Consider the following 11,257-nt stretch of genomic DNA (forward strand, 5'->3'; position numbering starts at 1 on the left):
ATTATGTTTTAATTTAGTTCTAGTTTTTATCATAATTTCTCTATGTCTGTGAAAAGACAGAGCTCTATAACTAATAAAAATTAGGCTAAATAGCCCACCATGTGTTTACTAATATTATTTTCTTTATAGGGTTAGAATAAAAAACTTCCTTTTGGTGCTCTTAAAAAATAACAAACTCAATTTCCTTTTATCTTTTCTCACACATTTCTATGAAGGATAAAACTGAACCCAATGCCTTATTGGAGAAACATCTCTGCTTAGAATAAAAAACATTGCAATGAAAGGATAAAAAGAACTTTGTTTTTTTGATCTTCAAAGGGATAGGTATTATTCTCTCCCCTTCAATGGGTGATCAGAAAACTAGACTCTCTTCTTTTATGCTTTTAGTAAATTTTTGTACTTACCTCCTTTAGAAGGCCTTCTCTCCCAAGTTGCCCTTAGCGTACCATTAAGGCCGGTGAGAGGGGAATGACCTAACTAGAAATGTCTAAAGCCAAGTAATCCAAGCCACTATAAATAAATGCGCATGTGATGAAAATCATATGCAAGGAGTTTTCCATATTGTCACAACGATATTATGTCTTCCCTAGTGCCTATAAGGTATGTTAAAATCTGTAGAGCGTAACCTTTATAGAATGGGAGACCTCCCTCAACGGAGTGTAAAACACTATTGATTGTTACCACTTGAACAAAACCCTTTCTAAATGCCTTAAGAATTAGAAGCCAAATAGTGTTAGTAACCAACCACTTGGATTATCACAATGCAAGGGTGGGGAAGAATTTTCCCCCAAGACATTCACCATATATCTCCCAGGATAACAAGCCAATTGAGGAGCAATCTTCTTTGGTCTAATTTTTGGAGAAAGGAAAAAAAATGGGCGCACCCTTGGGTGTGACCAAGTTGTTTATGTTAGGATAACTGTTGGATAACTAGGGGGGGAATCAGTTGTCAACATATTATATCAATCAATTCACTTTACAACCTTTAACCGAAGCACATAAACATTGAATACTAGAATAGTAGAAACAAATACTGGTGAGAAATAAAACTTAAGAATGAAACAGATAATCAACACAATGCAACCATACCACATAACACCATGATTTATACATGGAAAACTTGGTAAAGGGAAAAACTACTATGGGAAGCCTACCCACAGTCAGATGATACTTCTGCAGAAAGTATGTGATACAATAAGGGGATTGCACATGCAGGAAGGCACACTGTCTAAAGCGTACTACTCATTACAAAAGAGTCTCACTGACTACAAAGAGGTTATAACCTCCTCAAAATAATTGGACAACAATCCAGAAGAATGAACTGCTAGAGATATCATCAGTAATGCCTGATTATAGTTCCGATTAAGCTCAATACCGAAGGCCTTTGACCTCTTACATATACCCAATTCGATCTTCAATGATCGACCAAATCCTCTACCTAAATGATATTACATTATTCGCACATTAAATTCCTTTTCCCATATCCATATGATCTATAATGAGATCTTATATCAATTTATACAAACCCTAAGGTCTAAACCAATTAGGCTGACCACCTAAAAGATGTTGCAATAAGATCATTACATACATCCATATTACAATGATATTCCATGTCGGCTTTAGACCAAAACAACATTAACTAATCATTAAAATATCCTGGTAACATGTATAGAACACGTTAATATGATACTGTTCCATAATCTAGATAGGTACATGACATAATTTGAGTCCACCACACCAAAGCAATGTCTCCAACCATTTGAGGCACAATCAAGGATCACCTTCTGCATCCTCAATTCCATCTAAAATTTGCACCAAGAACACTTTATGCATCTTGTGAAATATTTTGAGTAAAAGGTCTACTGGTAAAATCTTAAACCCTTACTGGTATAGGCTTACTAGAGTGTATGATAGCATCTGATCACCAAGTCAATACCAACTAACCAAAACATGCTCCAAGAATATGTAACACATAAAACCAAACATACTCCATTGATCCAAACATGTCGGAAGTGTCCAACAGATAGTCCCTTCTGCTGATAACACTAGATCTTCTATCAGTAACCAAAACATGTCTGTCGGTAACCAAAACTTATTTGCCGGTAACTAACCATAACAGCTAGTGTTGATATGAATGACAAAACATCAATACAACACATAATTAATTCCTCCATATTCCCAACAATCTCCCCCTTTGGCATTGATGGCAACACTAGATGTGAAAAAGAAAACATCTAAGTGCCAAGAAGTGCCAAACATTTCTCATGAAAAAATGACTCCCCCTGAAGAGTGCAGTCCAATCTAAATCTCTCCCATAAACATTATTTTTCACATATAACTCTCTCCCTTTAACATCAGTGCCAAAGATATGACATAGATATCAAAATTTTGTGAGTCTCAAAGTTGAGTACTCCCCCTGAGTAGTAGCTCCACTACATCAATCTGGAGCAAAGGATAGAGTTGTTTATCCATAACTGAATGATGCACTTCATAATAAGATAAGTTTCTACCAGAGGGTTAGATACCCCTAACCTATCTCTCAAATATTCAAATGATTCTTTAGACAACGGTTTAGTAAATATATCTGCAATCTCCTCTTTAGTGTTCACATAAACCAATTTGATTTCCTTTTCTTCCACCTTGTCCTTCAGAAATTTATACTTTATTGATATGTACTTAGTCTTAGAATGAAATACGAGATTCTTGGACATGTCAATAGCTACAGATTTATCACAGTAGATAACTACTGGTTCATTATAGTTTACCTTGATATTCTTCAACATTTGTTTCATCCACAGGACTTGTGTACAATTAGTTGTTGTTGCAACATATTCAGCTTCTGCAGTAGATAAAGAAATGCATGACTGTTTTTTGCTGATCCATGAAACCAGTTTCTTTCCAAGAAAAAAATATCCACTAGAAGTGCTCTTCCTATCATCAGTATTTCTTTCCCAATCAGAATCTTTATATGCACATAAAGTGAAGTTATCATCTCTAGAATATCATAAGCCATATTCAGTTGTTCCTTGCAAACAATGAAATATCCTCTTTACTGCACATTCATGATTTTCTTTAGGATTACTTTGATATCTTGAAACAATACTTATTGCATGCATAATATCTGGTCTAGTCTGAGTTAGATATTACAAGCCACCAATCATATACTTATACCTTGTCGAATTACCAGTGCAGATGTGTCTTTGATCTAGATAATTTCTCACTTGTCACCATAGGAGTACTTACCGATTCAGAATTATCCATACCAAACATCTTCAATAATTCCCTTAGATACTTAGTTTGATAGATAAAAATGCCTTTCTCAGTTTGAGTAATCTACAAACATAAGAAAAATCTCATTTCACCAATCATGGACATTTCAAATTCATTCTTCATATTGTTAGAGAATTCCATGCACAATTTATCTTCTCCTCCAGAAATGATATCATCAACAAATAATTCAATAATCAGAATATCATCATCAATGATCTTATAATATAAATTAGTGTCAGCACTGCCTTTAATAAAACCAAGCTTTAAAAGATATTTATCCAGCCTTGCATACCAAGCTCTAGGAGCTTGTTTCAATCCATATAATGCTTTCCTTAACCTACAAATCATATCTTTGTTATCTATTAGTGAAAATCCATCAAGATGCTCAATGTATACTTCTTCCTCAAGTTTACCATTAAGAAATGCACATTTAACATACATTTGATAAACCTTATAGTTCTTATAAGCTGCATAGGCAAGAAATAGTCTATCAAATTCAAATCTAGCTAAAGGTGCAAATGTTTCACCACAATCAATTCCTTCCATTTGACAATATCTTTTACAAACCAATCTAGCCTTGTTTCTTACAACTTGACCATCCTCATTCAGTTTGTTCATAAAAACCCATTTAGTTCCAATAACATTCTTATTTTTAGGCCGAGGAACTAAAGTCCAAGTTTCATTCTACTCTATCTGATCTAATTCATCTTGCATAGCCTTTAACCAATGTTTATCCTTACAAGCTTCAATAATAGTTGCCGACTCAATTTAAGAAATAAGGCAACCTCTTCATTTTCCAATCTTCTTCTAGTCATAACTCCCTTGTTCCCATCTCCAATGATTTGATCTTCAGAATGATTTAATCTTACATACCTTGGTGCCTTCTGAACTTCAAGTTCACTACTATGATCATCAGTCATAGTTGAATTTTCAGATTGTGTCGGTGTAACTGTCTCAACTTCCTGTACCGGTTGAGGCATTGCCTATTCAGTTATGATCATTTCCACTCTCGGTTCCCTATCATATGATATATAATGATTTTTTTACTGCTCATCCACTTTCACATTATCACTCTCCACAATTTTCTATAATCCTTTCTTATAACATCTATATGCTTTGCTTTGAATTGAATAACCAAGAAATATCCCTTCATCACATCTAGTATCAAACTTTCCAATTGAATCATCTCTTTTGATATAACATTTACTGTCAAAAATTCTGAAATATTTAATAGTAGGTGTATGTCCAAACCATAATTCAGAAGGAGTATTACTGGTTTAACCTTTTATATGAACTCTATTGAATGTGTATATTGTTGTACTCCCTGCTTCTCTCGAGTAGATGTGAGGAAATTTGTCTTCCATCATCATGGTTCTTGCTACATCCAAAATGGTTCTATTCTTCCTTTCAACTACTCCATTCTGCTGATGAGTCTGAGGTGCAGATAACTGTCTCCTAATTCCATTTGTCTCACAATAATTGTTAAACTCATGAGAAGTGAACTCAACGCCTTGATCGCTTAGACATTTGATTTTCAGTCCAGTTTCAATTTCTACCTTTCCTTTAAAGATCTTGAATTTCTCAAAATGTTCAGACTTCTACCTTAGAAAATTCACCCACATCATTCTAGAATAATCATCAGTTATTAGAATGAAGTACCTATCACCTTGAAAGCTTCTGGTCCTTGCTAGACCACATAAGTTAGTATGAATTAAATCAAGAATATCATTAGATTTATCATATATGATCTTAAAATAAGTTCTAACTTGCTTTCCCAATTGACATTCCTTACATACCAGATTATGAGGCTTCATAATCTTAGGTATTTCTCTAACTTCCTTTGTTGAACTGATCTTAACAATACAATCAAAATTAACATGACACAACCTCTTATGCTACAGCCAACTCTCATCAATATGAGCAATCGAACATGTCTTATTACTAGTGTTCAGGTGAAAAATATTACCTCCAGTCTGAGTACCGGTTGTAATCTCAAAACCAGTTTTGTTAATGATTTTTCATTTTCTATCTTTGAATTGAAGTTGAAATCCCTTGTCCACAAATTGACCAACACTTAAAATATTATGCTTTAAACCTTCTACATAATAGAAATTATCAGTATTATGCTTACCATCTAGAGAAATAGTACCTCTACCTTTGATCATACCTACTTTTTCATCTCTAGATCTTACTTGTCTACCATTATATTCTTGCAGGGACATAAATTTAATTTTATCTCTAGTCATATAATGTGATCATCCACTATCAATTACCCATTCATCCTTATCTTCAAATTTTTCTACCAGAGCTTTTTCTTCATTCTTGATAGTCGGTTCCGGTTCATCTTCCTTTAAGGCATAGAACACCCATTCCTTTCCATTGCTGAATCCACTACCAGAGTCTTTTGTCGCTTCATCCTCAAAGTCATCACTTACTCCTTCCTCATCCGCAATGTAGCATTGTTTATTTCTCTTTAATCTATATTTGTTTTGATTAGGCTTGAATGATTTCTTAACTCTTTCTTCAAATCTTGCATTCCTTTTAGGACATCTAGATGCAAAATGACCAATCTTATTACATGCAAAACATTTAAAAGGTTATTTTCATTCATACTTACTTCCTGTTGGTCCTTTAGGTACTCTTCTAGCAAATATGGCTTCAAGTTGCTCAAATTCTTCATCCTCTTTCCTCATATCTTCCGTTTCTTTTGCATATAGGGATTTCCAATCACTCTTGCTAGTAGATGATGATGATGCATGAAGACAAGGTTCAAACTTTGCAGCTTCAAAAGGTTCAAATTCTTCAAGCTCAAAAGGAGATAATTTGACAATCAGAATGCCTATGCTAACTGAAGTGTTTGCCATTGTTCTCAATTCATTAATTGCAGTTGCCTTTATCTTGTAAGCCAGTGGAAGGGCTCTCAAGACTTTGGAAACTATTTCATCTTCACTCAGAGATCCTCCACAACATTGAATTCCCATGACAATATCATTTACTATTTCCATAAATGTAGCAATTCTTTCATTGCCATCCATCTTCAAGTACTCATATCTTACTTGGTAACCCTCAAGTTTAGAAATTTTGATAGTAGGGTCAGCTTAATTCAGAGTTTGCAATTTATCCCACATAACCTTTGCAAATGATTTATCAGTCAATCCCATGATCTGTTGATCAGTATGTGTGCACAAGAGGACCTCTCTAGCTCTACAATCATTCTCAATATTTTTGTCCAAGTCTGTAGGACCACGATTGCCAGATGCCAAATCATAAAGTGTATATCCTTTCTCAATGATCTCCCAAATATCCTTGTGAATACATCTATGACGAGTCTCTATTGGTTACCATAATTTGTTCCATCAATCTTAGGGAATTCTCTTCTAAAAATAGTTGTTGTTGGATTACTTGCCATAGGATCTACCTCAAGCGGTTAAGCTTCTCCAAAAGAGGACCAAAGCTCTAATACCAATTGTTAGGATAACTGGTGGACAACTGAGAGGGGGGCATTGAATTACTTGTCAACAAATTATATCACTCAATTCACTTTACAACCTTTAACCGGAGCACATAAACATTGAATACTTGAATAGAAAAAACAAATATTGATAAGCAATAAAACTTAAGAATGAAATGGATAATTAAGACAATCTAACCATACCACATAAAACCATGATTTTTATGTGGAAAACCTGATAAAGGGAAAAACCACGGTGGGAAGCCCACCCATAATCAGATGATACCTTTTTAGAAAGTATGTGATACACTGAGGGGCCTGCACATGTAGGAAGGCACACTTCCTAGAGAATATTGCTCATTACAAAAGAGTCTCACTGACTACAGAGAAGTTATAACCACCTCAAAATAATTGGACAACAATCCAGAAGAATGAACTACTAGAGATAGCATCTACCATGCCTGATTACAATCCTAGTTAAGCTCAATACCAGAGGCCTTTGACCTCTTACATAAACCCAATTCGATCTTCAATGATCGATCAAATCCTCTACCTAAATTTTATTACATTATTCACACATTACATTCCTTTTCCCATATCCATATGATCTACAATAAGATATTACATCAATTTATACAAACCCTAAGGCCTAAACCATTTAGATTGGCCACCTAAAATATATTACAATAAGATCATTACATACATCATATTACAATGATATGCCATGTCAGCTCTAGACCAAAACAACATTAACCAATCCATAAATCATCCCAGCAACGTGTAGAGAGCACGTTAACATGATACCAGTCCATAATCTAGATAGGTACCAGACCCAATCTAGGTTCACCATGCCAAAGCGATGTCTCCAACAAGTTGAGGCACAATCAAGGATCCCTTCTACATCCTGAATTCCATCTAGAAGCCACACCAACACCACTTATGCATCCTGTCAAAGATTCTTAGTAAAAGCTCTGCCAGTAAAACCTTAAACCCTTACCAGAACAGGCTTACTAGAGTGTATGATAGCATCTGATCACCAAGTCAATACCAATTAACTAAAAGATGCTCCAAGAACATGTAACACATAAAACCAAACATGCTTCATTGATCCAAACATACTGGAAGTGTCTAATAGATAGTCCCTTCTATCGGTAATACTAGATCTTCTGCCAATAATGAAAACATGTCTGTCAGTAACTAACCATAATAGCTAGTGTTGACATCAATGACAAAACATCATTGCAACATATATTCAATTCCTCCATATTGCCAATAGTTTGAGATAGCAGAGTATCAAGATGTGGGTTGTGGTAATACCTATAACCCTTTTCCCTTAGGAAAGTCTGCTTGATATGCTATCAAATTGCCCAAATACAACAAAAATGAAATGGGGTTTTGAAAAACACTCCAACATTCATGAGAGTTTTAAAAAGTTCTTTAAATAAGTATTCTTTGTGTGTTACTATTATGTCTGCTATGTCCTTTGCTACATTTCACCAAACTCAAACATTTTAGAAAGTACCAAAAGAAAAGTGGAATCTCAACCAGGTATAATAAAAAATACCAAGAAGATCAAGAGCCTAAACAAAGTCAAGTGTAAACATCAACATCAACATCAACATCAAACCAAAAATTTTACAAAATTCAAAGATGAAAAAGATGGTACTCTCAAGTGATCTTAAGTCCTATACATCTCGTTCATGCATACGTCCTTTAGTGTCATCATACTGAACAAAAGTTTTTGCACAAGTCCTCACATCACAAAAAGAGTACTCTTCAACCAAGTTGCATCCACTCATATAGAATTCGGTATTGCATTAGAGTCTAAGGAACATACCTCAATACATGGGTATGAAAGGAGATGGTAAATTTCCATTTGACCAACCCAATCTTGGACCAAAGAATGACCAATTAACAATAATTGATAGATTGGACAACCTTGCTTGGAAACTAAAATCTGATCATGCTCAGTATGACATAGTTGAAACCATCATAGATAATGAGATCTTGAAATCTATTCATCTTGATGAAAATTAAGGAAAATGATAAAAAAGGAAGCTCAAAAGGAAACCATTAGAAAATTGGTTGAAAATACCATAACAGAGTTTCTAAATCCTTGTTAGAGTCCTTAAAGAAAAGTCTCAATCATTCTTGGGTCCTGCATAGTCTACATTATAGTCTTCAACATATGGGTCTAAAAGGAAATGACAAATTCCCATTTGAGCAACCCAATCTTGGGTGAAACAACATTCAATTAGAAATAATTGATGGGATAAACATACTTATTGAGGAATTGATAGTTGATCAATACCAATTCGACATAGTCCAAGTTGTCATAGATGAGGAAGTTTGGAAGTCAATACAAATTGACATAGACCTTGAAAATCAAATCAAAGAAGAGACAAAATTTGAATCATTTCAGCCATACGGTGAAGATCTTGTGTTTGAATTCCAAAATCTTTGATAGCAAGTCTTCACTCATAGATTGCATTGTCTGCATTTTAGTCTCTAGAAAGTCTTAGAAGCATACTTAGCTACATTTAGTTGAGTCTTGCATTCACATTTTAGAGAGTCTTAAAGAGTCAAGATCACGTTGGAATAAAATTCATGCCATTAACACGTGCTCAAAAGGCTAAACATCATATAGAGCCTAACAATGATCCTTCGGTTAACCCAACATGTAATATGAAATTATCGACAAATCAACAAACACTGGGTCAAAGGCCTACAACCTTATCAACAAAAACAAATAGGATGCCTTCTATTGATGAAATACAACATGATTTGATAAAAGAAGAATTGGAAGCAGCCCAACAAGATCTTGTGATGCTTATGATTGTTGACACTCTCATCAATAATGATAGAGACAAACATCTTGCACTATTAGTCCAAAATGGGGCCAAATTACCTCCAGGGGTGGATATATAGGCTATATTGCTGCTAGGTGTAGTATTGAATCAAAATGTTCCTCAAGTACCTACTATTACATAGACTTAAATAACATTGGCTACATCAACCCAGGGTGTATCTCTAAATACTCAAGAGAGTACAACTCTAGCACCATCAATAGTTTCATCAACAAGTACTAATGTTATATCTTAGACAATGCATAGTGTAACAACATAATCTACAAAAACTCAAAAGCTCACTTCAACAAGTATAACTCAACCTTCAATTTAAGGTGGATCCACCAATAGTGGCCAAAATGTGAATCAAGGAATAACTAGCTCATCTCAGTCAAATGTCAATGCACAATTTGCATACTTTACACTACCTAGTCAGACTTATGGTACACAAATACATGGTGAGTCTACATTTAAACAAGCTCAAAGATACTCCAATACTATCCCTTTTGTGGGAAACACTCATCAAGTCAATACACCATTGACACAAATAGAGATTCCGACACAACAAAGAGAGAATATTCAGAAATAAATGACCAATATGCAAACAATCAATGATAAAAAGAGATATATAATGGAGGACCTCCATCCATATCCTTTTGACAAAAAGTTATGCATGCCACCTTTTCCCACGTATTTTGAAACTCCATGGTTCGACAAATATAAAGGGAAAGGTGATCCTTGTGATCATGTCAAAGACTTATTCATGACATATATCAAGGTAGCTCACGATGATACATACTTAATGAGGCTACATTCCAAAAGTCTTGGAGGGACAAAATTAGGATGGTTTTCACACCTCCCACCTAAGATTGCTTCATGGGATAAACTGGTTGAGTTATTCACATCAAACTTTGCATTCAATATAGATAACCCAGTTACCTTGATGAATTTATGTGCACCAAAGAAAATTGAAGGAGAAAGCTTGGCTACATTCTTACAAAGATAGAGAAGTTTATACCATAGTTGTCTTAGTCACATCCTTGAAGCTGAGCAAGTTGACATTTTCAATGAAAATAATGTACCTCCAATTAAGTATCCATTACAAATGCAATGCCTAAACAATTTTAAAGATATCACAGAAAAAAATATCAAATATGAAAGAGGCCTATTAGAACAAGGGATATTGAAACACCACAAAGATAATGGGCCAAACACAAGTACAAACAATGAAAGACCAAAATTTTGGCCTAGGAATAAGAATGTCACAAATGATGGAGTTGTTGATGCCCATGTTCTAAACAGAGCTCAACGAGCATTATCTTTACAAGGACCGACTAATTTTTCCAATAAGAATCAAGCTCAGATAAACAACACCAATGCACTGTAGTCAAGCAATCCAATACCACCAAGGGCAAGCATACCTAGAAGAAGCATTACACCCCTTGGTGAACCTATTGAATTAGCACTCAAAAAAATGATATAGAGGAATGCCATAACTTTACTAGAAGATAGACCATATGAACCAGGTCCATTCAAGTCCGCTTGGTGGAATGAAAATGATTTCTGTGAGTATCACCGCAATAAGGGTCACAAGACATCAAGTTGCTACAAATTGAAAAACCTCATCCAAGATCTCATTGATCAAGGTGACATTATTGTGGATACCAATAAGTCACCAAACACAGATCAA

Source organism: Cryptomeria japonica, chromosome 7 (genome assembly GCF_030272615.1).
Source record: "Cryptomeria japonica chromosome 7, Sugi_1.0, whole genome shotgun sequence".
Classification (NCBI taxonomy): domain Eukaryota; kingdom Viridiplantae; phylum Streptophyta; class Pinopsida; order Cupressales; family Cupressaceae; genus Cryptomeria; species Cryptomeria japonica.